At 41.3% G+C, this 26,289-nt stretch overlaps 1 long non-coding RNA gene and 1 pseudogene across 1 annotated transcript; one reads left to right on the top strand and one right to left on the bottom strand.

Moving 5' to 3' along the window:
- Positions 1 to 40: 40 nt before the first annotated feature.
- On the top strand, positions 41 to 22,745 carry LOC145010107 (UPF0481 protein At3g47200-like; annotated as a pseudogene).
- Positions 22,746 to 22,985: 240 nt separating this feature from the next.
- LOC145013253 (uncharacterized) lies at positions 22,986 to 24,588 on the bottom strand. Its single transcript, XR_013664892.1, has 3 exons — positions 24,556 to 24,588; positions 24,372 to 24,425; positions 22,986 to 23,267 (listed from the first exon to the last, which is right to left on the bottom strand). It is a non-coding gene; the product is annotated as an uncharacterized LOC145013253 (long non-coding RNA).
- Between the last annotated feature and the right edge of the window lie 1,701 nt (positions 24,589 to 26,289).

Raw genomic sequence — 26,289 nt, 5'->3', positions numbered from 1 at the left:
TTTTCACTGCAACCAGACTGACCATAAGCGGTCCAATTATATGAGGTTGCAAGGTGGAGGGGGAGCAGTGATGGTGCATGCACCCGCCACATTAAGGATTACTGATGTCCACCCTGCAAATGCGGATACTCCAGCGGTGAAGAGCCGTGCATTTCAGTTGATCACTGAGGAGGCTCAGGCAGCGCCGGACGTTGTGGCTGGTACGTATCTATTATTCCCTGCTCTTTATTATTCATATGTATGTTGGGTACATTATGCTAGTATAAGGACCTTTTTGGGTCGATGGTATGTCGGTGCATGTTTTGTTTGGATCGGGTGCTACCCGATCGTTCGTGTCTCTTGCGCTTAGCAAGAAGTTCTGGGATGCGTCGGTAACCTTTGTTTCCCGCTCGAAGTAGAGATTGTAGAGGACCACGCGGCGAGTGCCGCGAAAGTGGTGTCAGGTCGAGCAGCTAGATTTTTTGGCATTGTTGGGGTTCGAGAAATGATGGCTGGTTTTCAGGAGTCAAGCTATTTGGAAGGGTTATTCAGGGAGCCCTAACTCTATTATTCACCAGACGTCGGCAGATTGTCAATTAGACGGAACAGGGTTTGGGAGGCCTTTCAATATTCGTGTGCTGAGCGGATGTAGTTGAATTCAAGTGGGAGAGAATCACTCTGGTATCCAGGTTGGAAGCGAGTGTGAGACGAGGATGCATTTCACATCCCCATTGGGGGAGGAAGGGCAGTTTTAGGGGCCAGCTGAATATAGGATAACGAGGGATGGGAGTTCGGGAAACTCCGCAACTGTTGGATCGTGTTTTCTTGACGCCATATAGCAGGACATGGAGGAGGGGACCAGGTAGGGTCCAGTCAATAGTTAAGTTCAGTTAGGGAGTGTTGGAAGTCTACGGGTGCAACATTAGCATTCACAGATTTGTTCTGATGGCTTAGACCAAGGTAGACCAGTTCACAAGTTCATACGGAATCCACAGCTTAGGCGGAATCATGGTAGGTAATGATGATTCGATCGGAAGTCTGTGGGCGAGCCCAAATGTTTATGGGAATTCAGAATGGAATTGGTAGAGACTGTTGAGGCAAGGGTTTGAACCCTGAGTTGCAGGATCTTGTGGATAAGCGGTCCAGGATGCAGAAAGGCTACTGTTGGGTGGTCATGATATTTGACCTTTTGGGAACTTGGTGGTTGGACCGGGTGCAAGGCTGGTAATCTTGGAAATCGGGTAAGGATACCTAAGTACCGGTCACGTAAGGGTAATCAGAGGTTATGATGCATAATGGATCCCGAGGGAGCAGCAGAGTATTGACCCATTTCAGAGAGGAATCGGAATCGGGGTTTGCGTAGATTTAATTCAGGATTTTGATTCTATGCGATGGGATTCGGGGGTGTAAGTATGCCAAGGGCATCATAGGCAGTATACCAAGATGGCGAATGGGTATGGTTCGATGGTGGCGCAAGCCATCACGATGTATCTCGAGTGGTTCCATCAGTAATAGGACCACAACATATTGAACCCAGGAAAAGTCAGATCAAGGGAGGTTGGGTATGATGTAAGTATGTAGTTGTTATAGTAGCATTAGTCATTGCATCGGAGTCAGTGGCGATGGGTTGTCAGCTTGTTATGATCGGACGAATCAAGGATCGAAGGAGTCAAGGGAGGAGGCATCGTCAGGGCAGTGCTTGTCAGGAGGGGTGTCCTTCGAAGGTCATGTGGGACTGCAGAGTGTGTGTCTCTGGCTCAGCAATCGGAAAGGTATCCTGTGTTTTGGGTAGTTGGCAAGCAAGTTGGGACCGAGAAGGTCCCGACCGTTCTTCAGGAAAGCCGTCATATGGCAGCAAGAGGAATGGGAGTGACTTCAATGATTTGGAGCTTTTGAATGGAATTATGGGTTATTCGGTTGTCGCAGTTGGTCGGTGACTTTTGTTATTTAAGAAGCCTCATGGTATCACGATTGGGAAGTATTCTATATAGGCCGGTCTCTCGAGGAATCAGTTTAAGGATGATTCGTCGTGGGCAGTCTGTCGGGGAGACGGACCATCTCAAGGCTTTGGGTTTCAAAGGGAATAAACGTGATCAGGTTGCAAGGAAATTTTTCATATTCGGATTCTAGAACCTGAAAGGGTTAGTCTTTGGTTGCCTTGGGAAGATTGGAGTATTCCCGGGCTTGTGGCAGTGGTGCTCCGGTAGTCTAGTTTGTCGGGGATGGTGATGCATGACTTCGAGGATGAAGTCTAGTTTAAGTGGGGGAGAGTTGTAGCACCCTGTTTGAAATTACTCAGTTGTGCCCTCAGAAACCAAGGGGGTAGGGAAGATTCAGTCTTTTATGGGTCCCAGGATTTATCTGAAAGGTTTTAGGCTTGGAGGTGTCGAGGGAGCGTAGGGCTTCCCGTCACCTTCTCATAGATATAAAGTTTATCGGAAACGGACTTGGAATAAAGGAGTTATGACACTTTGTATTTGTTGATAATTTTATCCCCTAATGGAAAATTAGTGACAAGATGATCCCATGCATGCAAGGTGGCCAGCTCGAGAGTACGCCCAACGTAGATGGGGAAAATGGTCAAGGGTGATTGGAAATGTACGCCCAGAGTCAATAAACCCTATATTTTAGGGTGTGACACTATATAAAGAACATTACACCCTCTAGGGTCAGCCTCCTTCTCATCCGTTAACCCCTCTTCGTAACCTTAACCCTTATAGTGAGAGTGTAAGCTTGTAAGGCCATCTTGGAGTACATTTTTGTGTTCTTGAAGAGGAGTGATCATGTTGGAGTTTCATTGATCAGGGAAGAGCTTTTAGATCCAGGTTCTCCAGCCCATTTGCAAGTCTCAGAAGGTATAAAGCTTCTACCTTGTTATCTTATAGCTTGAGATCTAGATTAGGGCTTGTTTGATTTTTTTATGAGCTTTTGGACTATCTCTTGGGAGTTGAGCAACTCCAGATCTTAGAGAGAGTAGATATGAGGTCCTTTGGTCTATCTCCTTCATAAAAATGCAATCTTGATGAATATTCTAACCTCATGCATGGATCAAAACCCTTGGAAAGGTCTTAATGGGTTGTTGAGAGCATATGGAGCATGCAAAGGCATAAAGTTGCCAATTTTATTCCTTAAGACATCTTCATGGACTTAGATTTGAAGTTTGATGTTGGAAATCCCGAGTATTAAGCACTTAATGGAAAAGTAGCTTAACAGGGGAGTACGCTGGGCGTACATGCAAGTACGCGTTGCGTACACCACTTCCAGTCAGTACACTTAGCGTACATAAGAGTACTCCTCGCGTACTCATCAGTTTTGGGCTTGTAGTGTTTTGGGCCTCGGTTTAGGCCAAGCAATGGAGTTTGGGTCTTTAGGCTTCAGTGGGCCATCAGGAGTCAGATGTTTTGGGCCAGGAATATGTTTGGGCTCCGGGTAAGACCCATTAATGGGATTGGCCCAATTAAGCAAATTGGGCCATTGATGGACCACTAGTTTGCTTGGAAAGCCTATACCTAGTGTTGGGCTTTATTTTGAGGATTGGGCCTTAGTTTTGGATCGTACTGGGCCAGGGGTAAAATGGTCATTTTACCCCCATGCATGGATTAAGGATTATGGTATGGGCCCCAGTTGCTAGTTGGGTATATTGTTTCGGTATTGATGGTCAGGGCAACAACTAAGGATTTTTTTAGGAAGCTTCTGCATTCGAGGTGGGTTTTCTCACCATACCAATGGGTCTAAGGTACCATGGCCGGCCCATTTTATGATAGTTGGTACTTGTCGTGTAGTGGTGTATGACATTGTTATGTATTGATCTGCGGTAGAGATAGCTTTTACAGCTAACGGTAGAGATAGTATGTATGGCTAATGGTAGAGGTTGCTTGTATGGCTAACGGTAGAGATAGCCTGTATGTCTACTGGTAGAGATAGCATGTATGGCTAAGGGTAGAGATAACCTTGTCGCTAATGGTAGAGATAGCTTTATAACTAAATGATAGGTGCTATGTGGTAGAGGTAGCTTTATAGAGTGTATGTGGTAGAGGTAGCTTTATAGCTGATTGATATGTGTATGTGGGAGAGGTAGCTTTATAGCTAGCATGTTATGTGGTTTGTGTGTGCGGTATGCTCTGGGGAACTAACTAAGCTTCATGCTTGCAGGTTTTTTTTTTTATGATTTCAGGTACTTCAGATTCCAAGGGAAAGGCGTGATGGCGCGATGTGCACTCTCTCACAGATTTTTTGGGACACTCTGATGTTTGGAATAAAAGTTGTATTTGACTTATGTTTTGAAAACAATTATAACTGGATTTGTTAATGTTTGACATCATGTTTGCTTATTCTAAAATGAATATTTTACTTTGAAAATTGGGTCGTTACAACAACTCTCCCCCACTTAAATTAGATTTCGTCCTCGAAATCATCTCTTAGGATTCCTTACACGCCAAACTACTCAACATGGCCAAAATCCTGGGCACACCCTAGCTTTCTCAGGGTACCCATGACCAACCCTCACTTGGTTCTCAAATCCGTAGATAAATGAATTCCTTGCAACAAGATCGCATCTAATCCGTCTGAAATCTGTTGTCTCGAGATGGTCTGAATCCCTGATAGACTGCCCATATTGAATCATTATCGTTGAATCTAGTCCATTTGTCTCTCAGCTGCCTACTCAGCTTCTGATAACTCATGGTTCCCACAAGAAAACATAAGCACATATCCACTTATCCCTGCAATTTACTTATACTTGACCAAGGCTCAGATAATACCACTGTGAATGACTCATCACTTCCCAATCGACCCGTTACTCCGTCCGTACATGAGATCCTAAAATACCATTATTGCTTGAGACACCGAACTGTCTGAAGCGTTGAGCTGCCTAAAACAGTATGTCGTACCCTGGCTGCTTTCCAAAATCTACCGAGACCTCCTTGGTCACAATTCTCTTGCCGGTCACCTAAGATACCGGGTCCCGACCCGGTTGCTGAGTCGAATGTTCCCCTACAGTCGTCCCTCACGACTTCCGAACATAGTCCTTACCTATCAATAATTACTACTAGTCATCTTATCACTGTGGCTCTAATGATTTTTTTTGATCTAACTGATCGGGTCCATACGTCGAATCCTGACGTCACCCAATCCAAGGCTAAAAGTGATTGCTACCCGACCAATGGTAGCCTAAAATCTCAAATGACCTTAAGCCGTCCACTTCTTCCATGATCTCATAACTGTAGTGGCGTTCCTACAGTCTTATCACTGGCTTAACCAGATCTAATCCCACTGGGGAAATCCATAAACTAATCCGCAGATTTGCATATCCTCACTGCTACACCCAAACTGGTGGGTACTGCTATTCCTTCCGTGATCTAACAACACTCCCATGCTATCTACCAACCTAGTGAATGCTACGGCTACTCCCGCAGTCTTACAACATTCTAGCTCTATCTGGCTGCTAGTGAATGCTATAGCTACACCCGCAAACTTACAACAATTTATCATACTATCTCACTTGCTGATTACTAATCCAAACACATCCAATGTTGAGCATACACACAGCCTTCCATCCCAAACTGAACTCATGTCCTGACTGGAATCCCCAATCCGATTCCCTAAGGGCTGCTATCACGTGACTCCACTACATCAGTACCACACCCATGTCGGTCGAAGCATCACAGTAACCATGAAATCATCTACACCCTCTGGCATGGTGAGAATCAGTGCCTCGCACAATCACTGTCTAAGAGCCTCAAAAGATTCCTGCTGCTCAGGCCCCCAATGAAAGGTCACCAACTTCTTGGTCAGCCGTGTCAAAGGAATTACAATCTTGGAGAAGTCCCGTATAAATCTCCGGTAGTAACCTGCTAGACCCAGGAAACTCTGAATCTCAGATGGAGACCTCAGAATCTCCTACTGCATCACGAACTTTATCTTAGCCGGATCAACAAGTGTACCCTTCTGGTTGACAGGGTGCCCAAGAAATTGCACTTCACACAACCAGAACTCACATTTGGAGAACTTTGCAAAAAGTCTCTCCCTCCTCAGATTCTCTAGCACCTTCCCCAGGTGCTCCTCGTGCTATTCCTTAGTCTTGGAATAAAGCAAAATGACAATGCACTCTCCCAATCCAGTAAGTGCTGCACCAAATCTGGCCCTACTGGCCTCTCACAAGCTAATCCTAACTCTTTGGTCTCTTCCCGAGACCCTTCAGTACAAGAAACTAATCTGATTCCCTCTTACCAATGTGCTCCAAGTCAATACCTCATTCTTGTGCTCTAGAAGTCATATCATTCAGGGTCTTGCACCCCGAGATACTCACGATACCCCTGCTATTATTCTACAGTATGTTCTAATACCTTACCTTCTTCATTTCCTCATCTGCTACATACTGTGGTACCAAATAAGCTCTCTCCCAATATTTGGAAGTGATCTCTGCCATAGTCTCAGTAGTCTAGCGGAGATCTAACAACTCTCACGCCAACTGTTGTGCCTCAATTGCCTGGGCAAACTCTACGAGGAATCTGGTCAAAAAGTTATCCCATGACATAACATAAACCGCTTCACCACTTAAATCCCTACCAACCTCTTCCTATCAATCGCGTGCTCTGCACTTTAGGAGACAAGAAGTTAATCGGATCTTGTCCCCCTTTTGAGACAACGGCTGGTACAAAAAGCGTTGGCGACAACAGCCAACCATCTGCTGCTAGCAATGGGGTCCCTGACCCCCCATGATAATCTAGAGCTTCACAAGCTCTGAACTCCCAAAACATCAACGTATGCGTCCTTATCATGACTGCCATCTCAGTGAGGAAAGCACTCTACCTCTCATCACAAATCTGTAAAATGCCCTTCCCGATCATACCGTAGATCACTGAAATCTGGTAAGTGATACGGTGCATAATCTCAGATGGAATGAACTCACTCATCTAATCATCGAGCTGTCCGGCTACAGAGTCCGAGCATGATCCCTCCTCGATACCAGAACTACCATCTGATCTACCATGTAGCGTCACTATACTCAGAAGTATACCATCACAATTACCACAATACTCATCAAAACTCGAGGGATCTCTCACACTACAAGTTCCCCGATCATATCTTAGCCTTCCTTGATTCGAATGGATCCTCTTCTTTCAGTAGTACGGGCCCATAATACATTCCACATCTATCCGTACTTTCCTCAAGAATTTCCTTGACTCCACCAAGTCCCTTCTACTACTATTGCTCTCTGCTACTCTCATCCTAGGCTTTCCCTAGGGTAATCACCAAATCACTCTCCGCCATCAGTTGCATAAGAAGTCCCTGCTTTCTTCCCCTAACTTTCTCGCAAACACTATTACATATTACTTACACTAGATAATTCTTCGAAGGAGAGATCCTACCCTACAACGGTTGGACTCAACAAGAGCTGCGAAATAGAGCTAGACCTAACCTTTTAAAATTATTTAGTCCTTGCAATATGTAACTTAACATATTCATTTACTAGTTAGTAAAAGATAACTAAGACTCCTAAATGCACAAAGCAAGCAACATTTGATCATCGAGTACACATAATCAAGCATATACTACTCCGGCTATCATATTGACAATTCTGTACTAGCATGCAGTTCGCATAAAGCTGAAACACATATAACGGGCACATAAGGGATACTTCCTAGATCCTTAGTCCTAATCTAGCATGCTGTTTTATTAAAGCTGATAATCATAACATAGCATAAACTTGTATGGGTAATTTGGGAGTACTTACTTGAGCTCAGCTGATTGCATGCACCACACCCTTTTCTCTTTTCAAAGTTCTTTTCTATTTTAAAAATCATTTTATAAACATGGTTTTTCTTCTAAACACTTTATACCACTTCCTTAGTTTGAGTTCAGATACACCCGAATTGTTCTCTAATCCCTCAAACCAAGGCTATGATATCAACTTGAAACATCCCAAAAATATGACCTAAAATTTTATTTTGAAAATATTATAAGAAACTATAATCATCCATAATCAATAAGAAAACAAAGTGTCATATATCTCAAAATATCATATCAAATACTGCATCAAAAACAAATGAGAAAATATATCAGAGTCTCAATAAATCCCATGCTGAAAACTGTGGTGTGGGAGTACCTGAAACCAAAACTTAAAATTGTAAGCACGAAGCTTAGTTAGCTCCCAAAAACTACCACATATGATACAATAATACTTATAACACATACTGGGCCTTGCCCAGTACATCGGGCCCCGCACGACATCGGACCGAAGTCTAGCATAAATTGGACCCTGCCCGGCATCAGAACGAAGTCCGAAATAACTTGGGCCCCACCCACTGCATCGGGCCCCACCCGGCATCGGCCCAAAGTCTGGAATAAACTGAACATAACATAAAAATGAACATATAACATAATCACATATACTGCATTGGGATTTCCCGACATCGGACTGGAGTCCGGAACATATAACACATATCATAAACATGCATGAATCACAAAGACATCAAGCATACATAACTACTTCTCGGGACCACCCCGACATCGGAGCGAAGTCCGAAAACATATAAATTGCATTGGGCTTAACCCGACATACTGCAACTACCAAGACGGGCCGACATTGGTGCCTTAGACTCATTCTTATTGGAGGAAAACTCACCTCACACTGCTGAAGTCCTGCTGACAAAACCTTAGCTGCTGTATTACAGATTCCCGAATCTGTCAACATCAAAATAACACCCAATTAATAATTGGGTTCCATCACATATACCCATAAGTCTATGCGTGGGGTAAAAGATGGCTTTACCCCTATCTTAGCTTGATTCAAGCCCAAGGCCCAATCCAAAGGCCCAAAAGTCTAATAATAAACCAAGGCCCAACAATGGCCCAATTTTCCTAATGGGGCCCAAGTCTCTACATGGTCTTGCCTTAAGACCCAATCATTTATTCTTGGTCCAATACTTGACATTCTGATGGTCCAATATCTCTTAATCATCAATGCCCAAACTATAGCCCATTTATGGCCAAATTTTCCAAATTAGGCCCAAACTCCACACATAGGCTTTAACCTTAAGCCCATTAAATTATTCTAGTCTATACGATTGTTCTTGAATGGCCTATTATTGGCCTAATCACCAAAGCCCAATATAAAGGCTCAACTTAAGGCCCAAGTGGAATTAGGGTTTCACATAAAATGGCAATTAGGATTAAGTGTTTCTCACTTAACCCATTATGGACTTAATCCATTAAGTCCACTAATCTACTAGATACATCATATGGTGTAATCGGGATTAATACATAGTCCAATTCCAATGGCCCAAATGTAGATCCCAATACGTCCAAGGCCTAAAATCCATTATTAGGGTTTCCTACCCAATCATGGCCCAATAGGCCCAAAATTGAATCTTTAAGACCATTAGGGTTTCATTAGGTCAATTAGGGGTTTGCTAGTGGGGCACTACCCACTACCACCTAGGGTAGTGGTAGTCAATGGCGGCTCACGGTGGCGACCACCACCTCACGGTGGTGGTTTGGTTCTTTTCATTATCCTTTTTCATAATTACAATTACAATGCTTTAATCAAAACCAAAGACACATGCTAACATAAACACACACATAACCACCCAAGTGGTGGCCGACAGTGGCATGTGGCGGCAGCCACCACGTCACGGTGGTGGTGGCGGCTAATCTTGATTTTCCGGCTAGACAAAAACACTCTAACAAAAGAAATACATCCACACACAGTAGACTAAACAACCCTACAATAAACACACACTACACCCTTTGCTCGGAATAGCAACACAGCCACCCACCTATGGCGTTGGCGGTGGTAGAACCCCCAGATAGGCGGCAATAGCATCGCAACATTGTTTCCCGATTCGCACAACAACGAACAAGGCTTGCTTCTACGATCTTGACGGCTCTCCCATTATGCACAACATCTCCAACAGAAGGTTGCGGTTGCGACACTTTAATGGCAAGGTGGCCGCTAGGCGGCTTGGTCTGATCGGAGGAACGACATGGATGGCGGTGGCAGAAAGGCTTCTAAGGTGGTGGCTATAATAGTAGAAGAAGGGGAATGGCGGACCTCACGAACTTCGTTGCCTGATTGGTCGTCATCGACGAGGAAGATGCAGTGGCGGCTAGGGAGGGAACTGTGGTTGAGAGGTGGCGCCGATGAGGGAGGCATAAATATAGAGATGGCGGCTGCAACTTCCTTTTAGGGTTAGGGTTCCTTAGATCTTTATACCCGACTCCACTTAAAAGTTTTCCATAATGGCAACAACAGTCCCTCTAAGCCCCTTTTCTTTCAAATGTAATCCAATATTTACCCTTTCAACCCAATCCATGGAAATCCCTTACAAATTAAGTCCCATAAATTACCAAACAACCGCCATCTTCTAAAATCTTTACAATTCAGCTCCCTATGTTACCCCTTTAGCCCCGAATATCTTAATTATTACACATTCAACCCTTCCACCTCTTTTCCTTTCAAATTAAATCCAAATAATTACCGCGAAGCCCCTATCTTTATAAATATTTACAAACTAAGTCCGAAACTCACAATTTTAACCCCCGATTTCTAAAAATATGATAATTAGTTCCCTGAGACCAACCCTTGATATATAATTTTTGATTTTAGGGCTATTATACGTTCATTAATTAATTAATTTTATTTATTTAATAAACGGGGTGTTACTGTATGAACTAACCAAACGAAAAGTGTCTGGTGGCAAAGCAAACCTGATGATCCTCATTGCTTTAATGTTGTTTATCAGCCTATCCTTATCATCTTGTGTGTAATGCCCCGACTCTCATGTATTAATTTTACAGCTTTATTTTCATATTGGAAGGTCTACTCGATGAGTTGGATGACCTGATTGGTCGAGTAGGAACTTTTGGGACCATGTGTTTAAATGACCAACTCACCGACTAGGAGAGATGACTCGACGAGTTTGATCTGGAGGATGAAACCCTAATTTCCAAGGGTTTGCACATTATATAAAGGGTCATTATCCTCCCTTACAGTCCCTTGTGAGTGTAGAAACCCTAATTCATGTGTATGCTCCATTCTCGTGTTATTTTCAAGCTTGGAAGGTGTTTTGCTAGGAGAAGACTTGAAGTATAAGAGGAGTAGTGCAAGAGGAGCTAGTAGATCTGTCTCTTCTGCTTCTTGACATCCGTTTGAAGGTAAAAAGTCGTTATCTTGACCTTCTTTCCTTCTAGATCTTATTATGTTGGAGATTAGGGCTTTTCTAGCATATTTATGTTTGCCATTTTGGGTATGGGCTAGGATCCGAAGTTAAAACTTCAGATCTGAACTTACCTTGGTCTCTATGTCTACAAACTCTCTAGCTTTAGCAAGTATGAACCTTCTCTTATGAGTTAAACCACATTACAAGCTTGGATTTGACATTATAAGCCTTTAGAGCCTTGCATGCACGTAAAGTTTGCTACTTTTCATGATAAACATGCCTTCGGAAGCTTGATCTGAAATGTGGAGCTTTGGAATGGCTTAAAAAGCATTTGAATGGAGAAAGGACTGAAGTAACTCGATGAGTTGCATGGCCAACTCGGCATCGATTGGCGAGTCAGTAGGGTAACTCAGCGATTCAGTTAGGGTTTCCCTGACATTTGGACATGCATGAATTCAGAGAGTTTTAGGGAAACTCGACGAGTCAACTGGGGATTTCATGATTTCTTGAGTTCGGGAAGGACTCGACGAGTCAATGAACTGCACTCGATGAGTTGGGTCAACATTGACTATTGACCTTGACCATTGACTTGGACTTCGACCAAGGGTTGACTAGTTGACTTCTGGGGTATTTTGGTAAATTGGAAATTTATGGAAAAGGTCTTATGGTAAATATAAGTGGTGGAGTTTGTGGCTGTGGTTTGAGAGTTTGAGTTATCACTTCGATTCGACAGTTGAGAGTTGAGTTATCCTCACTATACTAAGGGATATAAGGCACCAAAGCTGGCCTATTGGATTTGATATCCCAATTTTTTGATGATGTGTTGAGTATGAGATAGTTATACATGCTAGTTTGCCATGCCAGTTAGGTAGATTTGTAGGACTACCTGTGTTACCGTTTGATTATTTGTATGCGCAATTCGATGTATATGTAGACATGTTGTGTGGGTAGGGTTGAGGTTGCACTGCCTCATGCAGTGACCAACAAACCCTGGAGTATGCCAGATGTGAGATGAGGACCGGGAATACATACCAGACTCATACTGAGGACTCATTAGCATGTCAGATACGAGCTGAGGACCAAGTGGCATGCCAGACTTGTACTGAGGGTAGATCAGTTATGTTTCAGTATTAGGACTGCAGGGGGCAAGCCAGTCATAAGATGTGTGATTGAAAGCAAACCAGACTTATGCTGTAGGCTCAGAGGCACGCCAGATGTGAGCTGCGGGCCCAAAAGGCATGTCAAACTCACACTATGGGCCCAGGGGGTAGTCCAGTCTGTAGAACTATGGACCTATTACATGCTGTTATTATGTGTATTGTTGTTATGTATCAGTATTTTTGGGGAACTCACTAAGCTTTTGGCTTACAGTTTCAGTTTTTGTTTCAGGTACATCAGATGATCGCGAGAAGGCAAAGACGTGTCGTACAACTCCTTATGTTTATGACTTGTTTCTGGGATACTCTGGTGTTATACTATTTTGGAAACAAGTTTTCTAATAATTAATGGTTTTGAAATGTTTTAAAAAAGTTCTAATTTAGAATGATTTTTATGGATGTTTCAAGTTGGAATCAGAGCCTTGGTTTGAGTGAATTTGTAACACATGTTTTAGGTATTATCTGATTGAGTTAATTTCAAGGTTTTTGGTACATGTACTCGGCGAGTTGAGAGTCCAACTCGTCTAGTAGCGACATTAATCATGGGCACAGATTGGGACCAACTCGGCGAGTCGGAAGGCCCGTCTCGACAAGTTGGAGCTATAAAGAGAAAACCCTAATTTTGGGGTTTTCTCCCTATATAAAGATCATTAATTGCTCTTGTGGCCTCCCCTAGCACCTTAGCTCCCTACAGAAAGTGGTTTGCAGCTGTAAACACCCTTGAGTGAGAGTAAGAGCCTTTGTGAGCATTTTTGGAGGATTTATCAAGGTTGAAGGAGAAGGAAATAGGAGAGGAGTAGTAGATCCAACATCTACATCATATTGACCATCATTCTAAGGTAAAAAGTCATACCCTTGACCTCTAGTTGTCTAGATCTCCTTCTTGGAAGTGAATGACCATTATTGGAAAGAAAAATGGAGTCAAGCTTGGATATGGACTTATGGTCCTAGATCTGGACCTCTTTAGGTCCCCAATGGCATAAAGTTGCTCCCTTTATATAGTTCAGCCCTTCCCATGCACAAGAAACTTATTTGAAGTCTAGTTTTGGAGTTTTAGCTTTAGAGGACCATCCATGCACGTAAAGTTTGCAACTTTACATGGTATCTTCACTAGGAGAAGTTGGATCTGAAGTTTAAGACCTTAGATCCCTCTCGAAAGGCCGAAATTTTGGATGACTGAAGGAACTCGTCGAGTCCCTTGGCTGACTCGACGAGTCGAATAGGGTTTACTCGTTTTCGGTTCAGGGTTTACGGGTGGCATGAGTATTCGGTAAGGAGTTTGCGGTTGAGAGTTAGTGGCTGTAAACATTAGCAAACTCAACGAGTCACTCAAGTGACTCGGTGAGTTAACGAGTTATGCAAGGACTCGACGAGTGGCTGGCTATACTCGACTAGTCGAAGTCAACATGGAATGTTGACCTTGACTTTGACTAGAGTTGACCTGAGAGTACTTATGGGATGGTGTTAAGTTAATCACTTGATGATTTTAGGAAGTTAAGAAGGAGCGACATCTGGGACATATTTGAATTCAACTTACGAGTTCAATATTCGAGAGGTGAGTCTTCTCACCATACCTATGGCTCTAATGCACCAAGTCCGACCCATTATGTGATTATGGTTTATGTGTGTCATTTTTGTGATTTGATATGCTATGTGATTGTGTATCATTGCATGGAAGACCCCAGGGGGAGCCCATGGCATTGGATGTAAGACTATGTGGGGTAGCCCATGGCATTCTGTGACAACCCGAACCTTTTCCCGTTAACGTTAGTCAAATTTCGTTAAATAAAATTTTGGATTTAATTTGTTCTGTTAAAATCTTATGGTTTGGAAAACCAATTTAATTATATAATTAAATTTTATATAAGAGTCGGAACCATAATAACGCGAAAACCTGAGTTTTTCTTTGAAAATCAGCGAAATCCATCAGTTTGGTGTTCACGAACGTGAACCCGATCATGGACGGGAACCCAGCCTATATATATATATATATATATATATATATATGTGTGTGTGTGTGTGTGTGTGTGTGTGTGTGTGTGTGTTCTTACCCTCATTTCCAACTTCTGGCCGAAAACACTACTTTCTCTCTCCAGAACAACCAATCGAAAACTCAATCTATCCTCCGAAAATCATTCAAATTCACCTTGAAAATCATTTTGGAACATCAAACGTTCATCATTTCATCAAAACAAACAACATTCGTTCTTGAGTTCACGACCATGAACCTTCAAATCTTCAAATCTTCAAAGGCCGAAATCTGTTCACGGCCGCAAACCCTTCAAGGACTGTGAACCATTCTTAGGTTGAAAGCAGTTCACAACCGATAACCGTTCATGACCGCAATCAGCCTAAGCCGTGAACTTAGCTGAAAACCCGATTTTTCCGATCCAAACAAGTCTTGGTAACATTCCTAAACCAAAAGCAAGCATTTTCCAACACTATAATTAATGGTTTCGCTAATAAAATACATATATGTGTTTAATTATTATTAGAATTTCGTTAATTCTGCAAACAACAACTCGATGATCCTCATTCCATCATCACAGTCCGACACCTTCACACAATTAACAGTGAGTTCATACCCCTGTACTTTTCTATTTTTAAAATTTAAAAAAAGGGGGGGGGGGGGGGGGAATACATGCCAAATACAAATGATTTTTGTGAACTTATGCAAAAGATTTTCATATGATTAAAACTTATGCAATTGATACAACTAAAAGATCACCTGTTTTTATAAAATATTTTAGATATTTTATCCCTTTTGTAACATGCTGAGCATAAGGGATATATTCAACTTATAGCCATAGTTGCATAGTTTTCAGATCAATACATGAACCAATTACATAACATGTAAACTATAATAGGTATAGTTTGGGATTTCAATACACAGTTTTACTGATGTAGAGCTTATACATTAATAAACATATAAACTATGGCAGATTTAGTTTATGATATACATTACTACTTCCGGATTTCAAGAGTACAACATTTAATAATTATTTAAGTATAATTATTATTACTCTACAAGTTATACATACAAATTCAAATACAAGAGAACAATACAAAACCACACGTAAACTAGTTAATACCGGATTGTGAGACATCTCTTCAATTGTACCCTTCAGGATACAGACTAAATCCTATCATTTAGAATAACCATAGTCTACTTGAGGGAGAATGTGAGATTTATGAATAGATCTATTCGGGACTAACAATCCCACACCTGAACTGCTAGCTATAGTTAGGCAGACATGCTTGGGGTGACAAATATCATACCGTCCGACGCCTGAAGAACGTCGCAGAGGTCATCAGTCATATCAAGCATGGTTATACGAATCAAAATAGTATAAAATAACCTTTGTTTACAAGATTTCATTCTTCATTAGTTTTATTTTAATTAATAGAAGTATATACATTACACTAGAGGATTCCAAGGAATACAATTCATGGTTTTATTTTAAGTAATGAAACTTCTATACATACTGGTGGTAACCAGAGTTTTCAAACATAACATTCTATACATTACTAGGGGTAGCCAGGGTTTTCATACAAAGGGTTTTCATTCAAAACAACATTATACAATACAGTTGGTACTAACAAGGCTCACAAACTAATACTTTATGGAGCACAATAACAAACACACATGTTAGAAAATATTGTATTTTATTGGGAAGCATACAAACATTCTTTTACAGATTCTATGACATGTTTACATTTCAAAAACATTCTTATGAACTCACCAGCTTAATGCTGGCACTCTTTCAAAATCACTTGTATTCTCAGGAAATCAGTAGACAGGTATTCCCGCAGGCTTTTGAGAAGACGAAGTGTATAGAGTCATGTCTTTTACATTTTTCTATACTTTTGATGAATACAAACTATGTATCAAACCAATTTAAATATCTATATTTTAAATGTAATGGTTGTGTTTACTTTGATTACTATGATGCAATTGTTGTGATACTGTACATGACGTCCTCCACTTTCGAACATTTCCGATGTTTCGGTTTGGGCGTGTGACAGATTGGTATCAGAGCTACTGTTTATAGTGAACTAAGTATACTGAACCTTGCATGGTATACAACTGTAAACACTAAAGGGCCGAAGTGCTCTGAACTAAAAGTATACTTTTAAAAATATAAGTATTATATAAGAAGTATACAAGTATACATACATACCAGAAACAATATCGGAAGTAGAACAAAACAAAAGTATTTGGATGTTGGAAACTACAATTAAACCTGGATAGTGATGTAATCATGTCTGGAATAAATATAGGCTGATCAACTATATTTATTTTAGACACGACCAACATGTGTTTGGGAGTGACTGTGGTGTTGCAACATGCTTAAAACTTACCAAATTATATACAAGGGAACGATATAATAGTACATACAACTTAAAATACTATAGGAGTATCTTATCTAGAGCCGAACTCAATATAGAGATTCATTCCAAGTGTTGCTACTTGTTTCTTTTCTAGTAATTGTTTACTTGTATTGGTAGCCCTTCTTTGTATATCGCCTATTAGGACACTTTGTCTATCAGGTTGAGATATGTCTTGTTCCATATCACTTTATTCTAAAATCTAGGGGACTTATCATCCTCTTTTTCTTGATTATTTTAGAGTAATATGCCTCCGAAGAAGAGACCCAATAGAAAGAACAACAATCCCCGACAGATCCAACGCCGCCACCTTCTCAATACGACCGAGCTGTTTTCAAAGCAGCTGTAACAATCACCGTGGCTGCTGCAATGTCTCAAATCAATGCCAGTGGTACAAGTGGGACGGGTAGTGGTGCCCCAACATCTAATCTCGGTGACAACCATGGTCACACAAGGGAGTGTACATACAAATATTTTTCGAATGCTAAGCCATGGTATTTTGATGGCACTGGAGGTGTCATTGCCCTAACCTGATGGTTCGAGAAAACAGAGTATATCATTGAGATATGTGCGTGCCCTGAATCCAGCAAGGTGAAGTTTGCAGCGTGCACCTTTACTGACAGAGCACTAAGTTGGTGGAATGGCCATGTCAAATCTCTAACATTTTCGGTGGCTAATGCCATGAGTTGGGAGGATCTAAAAGAACCGATGCTTGCTGAGTACTGCCCACGAGGCGAGATGCAGAAGCTAGAGGAGGAACTCTGGAACTTAAATATGAAAGGCTCCGACATTACTACTTACATTGTGAGATTCAATGATCTTACTCTTCTCTGCCCGAGAATGGTCACCCTGGAGGGCAAGAAAGTAGAAAGATACATATGAGGATTAACACCCCCAACTCAAGGAAATGTCCTGGCTGCAAAACTGTTGATGTTTAATAGTGCCAAACAATTGGCACAGAGTTGGATTAATCATGGGGGTAGGATCCCGTGCTAGCTGCCCATGAACTACCCAAGGAGAGCGGTGGGAAGAAAAAGTTCTGGAATAAGCACAAGGGAAAGTCTTCGCAGGATCCCTTCAAGAAGCAGCAAGTAGTGGCAGTGTATGTCGCTACTACTCCTGCCGCTGCCCCTACAGCTCAAGCACCTACCAGTAGATATGCTGGAACCCTACCAAGGTGTGACAAGTGTGACTTCTGCCATCATAGACCGTGCCCTGAAATACTGTGCAACAACTATGGCAAAAGGGGCACACAACTCGTTTTTGCAAGACATAAGTCCAACCAACCAATCAGGATCCTGGAGCGGGAGTTGGTCAAGCCTGCTATGTCTGTGGTGAAACTGGGCATTATAAAAGGAATTGCCCAAAAGCAACAAGAGCAGGCAACACAGGAAGAGTCATAACTATGGACCAGGAAGATGAAGTTGCTGATCCCACCGTAGTCACGGGTACGTTCCTCCTCGACAACTGTTATGCATGCATCCTTTTTGATTTTGGTGTGGAGAGAAGTTTTGTTAGCCATGCATTTAAGCATCTACTCAAACATAAATCCCAACCTCTAACTGAAGTATTTACCATCGAGATGGCTAATGGTAAGAAAAAGAGCGCTAACGATGTATTCATAGGTTGTACCCTTACCCTAAATGATTATTCCTTTCCTATCGATGTTATGCCGATCTCCATTAAGATCTTTGATGTCATTATCAACATGGACTAGTTAAGTCTTCATCGTGCTAATATCCTTTGTTTCGAAAAAGCCATTCGCTTAAATCTGCCTAATGGCGAAGCCCTCATCATTTATGGCGATAAACTTAGCAAAAACCTTCGTATCATATCATGCATCAAAGCGCAAAAATATATGTGAAAAGAGTGTCAACCTTTCCCAGCCTATGTCGTGAACGAAAAACAAGAAGTTAAAGACCTCGAGAGCATCCCCGAAGTCTGCAACTTTCCTGATGTTTTCCCCGAAGATCTTCCCGGAATCCCTCCCGAACGCCAAGTCGAGTTCAAAATTGACTTAATCCCCGGAGCTACCCCTATAGCCAAATCCCCTTACCGTCTAGCGCCGATAGAAATGCTGGAGTTATCCAGCCAACTCAATGAACTGCTAAACAAAGGATTCATTAGACCAAGCTTCTCACCCTGGGGAGCCCCAGTCTTATTTTAAAAAAAGAAGGATGGATCCTTTTGGATGTGTATAGATTATCACGAACTAAATAAGCTCACCATCAAGAGTCGCTATCCTCTTCCCCGAATCGACGACCTCTTCGATCAACTTCAAGGAGCCGGTTACTTCTCAAAGATAGACCTCAGATCAGGGTACCATCAATTGCGAGTCCATAAGGGTGATATTCCTAAGAAAATATTTCGTATTTGGTATGGCCACTACGAATTTGTAGTGATGCCATTTGGTCTAACCAACGCACCGATGGTATTCATGGATCCAATGAATCGGGTGTGCCGCCCCTTCCTAGACAAGTTCGTGACCATATTCATTGATGATATACTTGTGTATTCTCGAAGCGAGGAAGATCATAGACAGAATGTGAGGCTAGTGCTAGAAAACTTACGGGCAGAGAAACTGTATGCGAAATTCTCTAAGTTTGAATTCTGGAACAGAAAAGTAACTTTCCTCGGTCACGTGGTTAGCGAGGAAGGCATACACGTGGACTCTTCCAAAATCAAGGCGATTAAGAATTGGTCAGCACCGAAGACGCCCACATAAATCCGTCAATTCTTGGGTCTAGCTGGCTATTATCGCATATTTATCCAGAACTTCTCCAGGATTGCTAAGCCTTTGACCACTCTAACTCAGAAAGGTGTATCCTTTAGTTGGGGAGAAAAGCAAGAGACTACGTTCCAAACATTAAAGCAGGCCTCATGCAATGCACCTATCTTGTCTCTGCCAGAAGGGACGGATGACTTCATTGTCTACTGTGATGCATCCAATCAAGGACTAGGCTGTGTGCTCATGCAGCGAGGAAATGTTATTTCCTATGCCTCGAGATAGCTGAAGGCACACGAATTCAATCATACAACTCATGACCTGGAGTTGGGAGCATTGGTCTTCATATTAAAGATATGGAGACATTATCTTTATGGAACTAAGTGCACTGTCTTCACTGACCATAAGAGCCTACAACACATTTTTGATCAAAAAGAGTTGAACATGAGGCAACGGCGGTGGGTAGAGCCACTCAATGATTATGAATGTGAAATACGCTATCATCCAGGCAAGGCCAATGTGGTAGCAGACACCCTCAGCCGGAAAAAGTACTCAAGTCACAGAGTGAAGACACTGATAATGACCATCCATTCCCATTTTCCCGCTCAAATCAAATAGGCTCAACTGGAATCCTTGAAACCAGAGAACATGTCGGATGAAGCTTTAAGGGGAATGGAAAAGAACTTAGAGATCAAGGGAGACATAGTCTACTATTTCATGAACCAGATCTAGATCCCAAAGTTCGGTGGTTACAGAGAGGTGTCATGAGCAAAGTTCACAGGACTCCATACTCCATTAACCTAGGTTCAGATAAGATGTATTTGGATATCAAAAAGCTCTATTGGTTGTCAAACATGAAAACAGAGATCACTACCTTCGTGGGCAAGTGTTTGACTTGCGCCAAGGTGAATGTGGAATATCAAAATGTTTCACTTGTGTAAACTTCGTGACCAAATGTTTCACTTGTGTAAACATATTTCTTATGCAACATTTAATGAGACACAAAGCTGCATATATTTAGAGGGTATTTGACATTGAGTTTGAAAAATGCTTATTTTGATTTATTAGTTTTTTAAAAAATCAATTAGCTTAAAAAGTGTTTGAGAAATAGAAATATACTTTTAAAAACAACTTTTTACAACCATTAAAAATTTGTTTTTAAAAAGTTATAAATTATGATTTTTTCATCTAAAATGACTATAAGTTAACCAAACACATTTAAAAAAAACTTATCGGTTATAGTTTGTTGTCATCAAATAACCTAATATAAGCACTTTTTTAAAACCCATGTTATAGCTTATTGCCACTATATAAACTAATCTAAATATCTTTTTAAAAACCACGTCATAAGTTAATAAAAACTTTTATCAAAAAGCTTATTAAGTTAAATAAACAATCCCAAACAAACTCTTGGCAGATTGCCATATTTAATCTTAGGGTTAGAATGGTTTATCTATTTATTTTGTTTGCCGTAGTTGTTCTTTGTCTCCCTTCCATTCATTGTATAATGTATATATAGTTTATAAAAGCAATAGTTTTTTTATAAGTAAAATATGATCTCTTAAACAAAATATTTTTGAATTTTTTCTTGCAAACAGACAAATATAGTTACGAGAAGAATAATTTAACCTTTCTTGACATTTGGAGACAAAAATTTTCTCTTGGTATTTATAGAAACAAACATTATATTTTTTCCAAAATTTTATAATTATGCTTGTTTGTAGAAAAGTTGTTTTTTTGCGAACCTTGATTTCTTTTTACAAGGATTTTTTTTTTACCCAAAAGAATGAACGAAAAAAAAAAAAAATCAAACAATCATGCTATATGGTCATCCCGCCACCCCTCAGCCACCCTCCACCACTTCAACACTAGGGTTCATACACCACGTACCCCAGCCTCACGACTAGGGAGCGATGCTCACAACGTGAAAACCTTCCACCTCAGTGTCATGGATGAGGCATGACGACCACACTTATGAGCCTAGTAGATGCACATGAATAAAAGCTTGAAGTTACATCTTACTGTTCCTGATTCACAATAAAGCACCTTTAAAATTTCAATGTATATGCATGAATCTAAATTAATATGAAGTGAACACACAGCACTGGTACCATGTACTACGTCAATTATAGATTTTGATTTACTCATGATATATGTCAATGATATGGGGACAAAAAAAAATTAATAGCGAACCTACCTTGAACGTACTTCTTCCACCCAAGGTTTATGCTAAACATAAATCATGATAAGTTGATTATTCGTAGTTGCAAATTAACTTGTAATTTGGCTAATTTCTGACCAGTTTATTTTGATCAATTCGTGTAGATATATCCTAGACGTCTTTGGTCAGCAACAACGCAAAAGCTACAGGATTCGTTATGGAAACAGAAGCTGACGATTACAGAAAAGAAGTTCACGATTTCATCAGTAAACTGATAAAAAGTGAATCAGTAAGCAGGGCCGGTCCAAACATATATGAGGTCCGGGGCGAAAAGAAAAAAAAAAGGCCCCTCAAAGAAAAATATAATAAAGATTCAAAAACTATAATTTACTCTCCAATATAGAAGTGTTCAATTAACAATAACAAACAAACTAAATTGTTTATCTTTTAAGCTAATTTGAGTTTCAATCAGCTTTAGATCCTAAAAATCATTTTGGTAATAACTTTTATTATATATATAAACTACATAACCATAAATTTTTGGGCCCTCTGGAGTCTTGGGCCCTGGGCGGTCGCCCGGGTTGCCCACCGTCTGGACCGGCCCTGTCAGTAAGACTGAATCAATCCGAGCAATCTAATATTGTCACAATTTGTATGGTACCCAATACACTTCGAAATCTCAACCCAACTGCATGCATATACACCTTGAATCACCTCAATTGGCCCTCTTCACAAAGGGGATCAACATCTTCAAGCTATGGAGGAGCACAAAGTGACTTACATGTTTCGACTATTTTCTCGAACTAAGGAGTCCACAGAGGAGGATATAGAGAAAATAACTTATGATTGCGTACAAGAATTGCTTGGCAATCTAACACATGCAAGAGCTTGCTATGCACCAAGTCTTACAAACTATGAAGATTTCAAGCTGTCTAAAATGATGGTTATTGATGGTTTTTTCATACTTGAGCTTATCTACAGGTTCAAGTATGGAATTGGTGAGGGTGATCTAGTTTTCGACAATAATCTGGTAATGCATGAGTGACATTAAACATGACTTAATTGTTGCTTCTAGAAAATCAAATGCCTTTCTTTATTCTTGAAATATATTTCGGATCACTATGGAACGAATAAGGGAGCAGACTTCGTTAAGTCCACACCATCGTTCTTGAGGAATCTCATTGCCTATGAGCAATGCTACGCATTAAGTCGTCATTATGTTACTTCTTTCGCGTTTCTGATGGACAAGCTCATTGACACTAAAGATGATGTTTCGTTGCTTGTGAATGTTGAAATAATTCAGAGCTGGGGGTATTTCCTGCACAAGTTTTAATCAGTATTTGTCCGTTTTTCTTCATTGAATAAATCAAAGACCACGTGTGAAGTTAATCCCTGGTCTTTAGCATGTAGCTAGGTTGTTCCTATTTTTCTGTCAAGTTTTAGTTTAAAAGCAGAAGGCAAGTGTACATTGATGTGCATCCCTGTTTTGTTTCTTTATTCAGTGAATAAGAAAAGTACTTTGCCTCATATTATCCTCTGTGTATTTACCTGTTCTCTGTGTTTTCTTTGTTCACAGTGCAGAGTTGTAAACCTGCATTTCCCCATTTTACCCTTGCTGTCATTTGACTGTTTTGTCCCCTGTGCAATCTTGTTTCTTTGTGCCTCTGTTTTGTTAAAAACGGTCTTTATTGCCCCTGTAAAAACCAACATCTGGTATCAGAGCTTTCAGGTGCATGCCCAAGTATCAGTCCCGAGAAGAAATGACTGGAAATAATGGAAATGGTGAAAAGGAAGGTCAGATCACTCTTCATTACCCAATGCTCTCCAGAAGTAATTATGGTGCATGGGCCATAAAAATGAGAGTCTTCATGAAAGCTCAAGGGGTTTGGGAAGCAGTGGAGCCCAGGACTCAGAACACAGTTGTGGAAGTTAAGAAGGATAAGATGGCTTTGGCAGCCATCTATCAAGGTATTCCTGAAGATTTGTTACTCTCTTTAGCAGAGAAGAAGACAGCCAAAGAGGCATGGGAAGCCTTGAAAACCATGTTTATGGGAGCAGATAGAGTGAAGATAGCCAGGATACAGACCTTGAAAATAGAGTTTGAGACCATGACAATGAAGGAGACAGAAGGGATAGATGACTTTGCTGCAAAAGTATGCAACATTGTGAGCAGCATGCGCACTCTTGGGGACACTATAGAGGAGTCCTACATTGTGAAGAAACTGTTGAGGGCAGTACCGTCCAAGTTTCTCCAAATTGCTTCAACAATTGAGCAATTTGGAGATATAAACTCCATGTCTGTTGAAGAAGTAATTGGAAGGCTTAAAGCCTATGAAGAACGGATGAAATGTCATGCTGAGCCAGAAGATAGAAAGCTCCTCATGACCTATCAACAATGGTCAGAGAAGAACAAGAAGAAAAGTGATAGTGACTCAAAGGCAAAGACAAACCAGGGTGGCTTTAATGGCTCACGTGGCAGAGGAAGAGGCAGAGGAAGAGGTCGCGGTGGTCGTGGCAGAGGTGGTCACCATAATCAAGGAGGCCAAGGAAACTCTGGCAGTCAAGATAAAAGCGGTGTGCAGTGCTACAACTACCAGGAGTTTGGGCACTATGCAGCAGAGTGCAAGAACCCAAAGAAGGAACGAAATCAAGAGGCAAATTTGGTCCATGATGATAATGAACCAGCTTTGTTGCTAGAAGCCTTTGAAGAAACAAGGGAGGTGTTTCTAAATGAAGAGAAAGTGAAGCCTGAAGTGAAGCCAAATGGGGGAGCCTTGAATCAATCAAAAATGTGGTACCTTGACACTGGTGCAAGTAACCACATGACTGGAGATGAAGATAAGTTCCAAAACCTGGATAGAAAAATTCAAGGTGTTGTCAAATTTGGAAATGAATCCAAAGTAAGAATTAAAGGAAAAGGAACAATTCTGCTTTAGTGCAAGAACGGAGAAGAAAGAAAGCTGGAGGATGTGTATTACATACCTGATCTCTGCAGCAATATAATTAGTCTTGGGCAGCTCTCTGAAGGAGGTGATGAGATCAGAATTAAGGATCCTTTTCTGTGGGTTCATGATGATACTGGAAGGCTGCTAATGAAGGTGAAGAAGTCTCCAAATAGGCTTTATAAAATCCAACTAGAAGAGGTTGCACCAAGGTGTTTATTGGCCAACCTAAGTGATCCAACATGGCTGTGGCACATAAGGCTAGGCCATGTAAATTTTACCTCCTTGAAGTTTATGTCTGAAAAGGGATTAATTGATGGGATTTCCAAGATGGTAATACCATCAGAACCCTGTGAAGGATGTTTGAAAGGGAAGCAATCAAGAAACCCGTTCCCAGCAAGCACAAGTTTCAGGGCTAAGAAGAAATTGGAACTAGTCCATGGGGATCTTTGTGGACCAGTCTCACCTCCAACACCTGCAGGCAACAGATACTTCATGCTTTTAGTTGATGACTACAGCAGGGTCATGTGGGTATATCTAATGAAAACTAAAGATGAAGCCTTTCATATCTTCAAGAATTTCAGGAGCAAAGTGGAGAATGAAACCGGGGAGAAGTTAAAAGTACTCAGAACAGATCGTGGAGGCGAGTTTTTGTCAAATCAATTTGAAGAATACTGTGAAGAAACCAGAGTGGAACGCCACTACACCGCACCCTACTCCCCACAGCAAAATGGGGTGGTGGAGAGGCGAAATCGGACGGTACTTGAGATGGCTCGGAGCTGTCTGAAGTCGATGATGGTACCCGATGTACTATGGGGCGAGGCAGTGAGTCACGCAGTCTATGTGCTAAACCGATTAAGCACAAAAGCTCTAGATGGAGCTACTCCATATGAACTATGGACCGGAAGAAAGCCACATGTCGGTCATCTGACAATTTTTGGCTGTGTTGCTCACATGAAAGTAGCGAAGGGGCACCTCAAGATATTGGATGATCGAAGCAAGAAACTGATGTATCTTGGAACAGAGAAAGGCACGAAGGCTCACAGGCTTCTAGACCCCAATTCAGGTGTGATATATGTAAGTAGGGATGTAATCTTTGAAGAAAATCGGAGATGGGTATGGGAGGTTACGTCTAAGATTAAACCAACACCTGAGATGACGTTCGCTGTTGAAGGCTTTGACTTCGGTGACGAGGTAAATAGTGATCAGGAAGAACGGGTGTCGGATACCCCTGACCATGAAAGTAGGTCAAATATACCCTAGGATGAGATTGGGCCATCACAAAATAATAAAACTTGGGCCGAGTTATCACAACCCACAAACTCACCAGGCCACCCAAGTTATTACGATGCATCCATTGGCACGCCACCAGATTCACCCGGTTCATCAATTACCCCTGAGCGATGATTTCCGGTTTCGACACCAAACAGCGTTTCAATCTCCACAGGTGGTGGAGCGCCAAAACGCTACCGTTTGCTCACCGACCTGTATGAAAACACTGAAGAGATCGAAGTACCACAAGAAGAATTAATGTTGGTGAGAAGCGATGATGAACCCTCAACCTACACCGAGGCAAGTCGCAAGAAGGAGTGGATACAAGCGATAGAGGCTGAAATAGCCTCGATTGAAAAAAATAATACCTAGAGCCTAGTTGATTTACCAAAGAATCGGAAGCCAATTGGGTTGAAGTGGGTCTTCAAAGTAAAACGAGACCCAACTGGAAAGATAGTGAAGCACAAAGCTAGGATCGTGGCAAAAGGCTATGTGCAGAAGT

The sequence above is a fragment of the Lactuca saligna genome, chromosome 8 (genome assembly GCF_052625555.1).
Source record: "Lactuca saligna cultivar CGN05327 chromosome 8, ASM5262555v1, whole genome shotgun sequence".
Taxonomy (NCBI): domain Eukaryota; kingdom Viridiplantae; phylum Streptophyta; class Magnoliopsida; order Asterales; family Asteraceae; genus Lactuca; species Lactuca saligna.
This window is presented reverse-complemented; position numbering and strand designations above follow the sequence as displayed.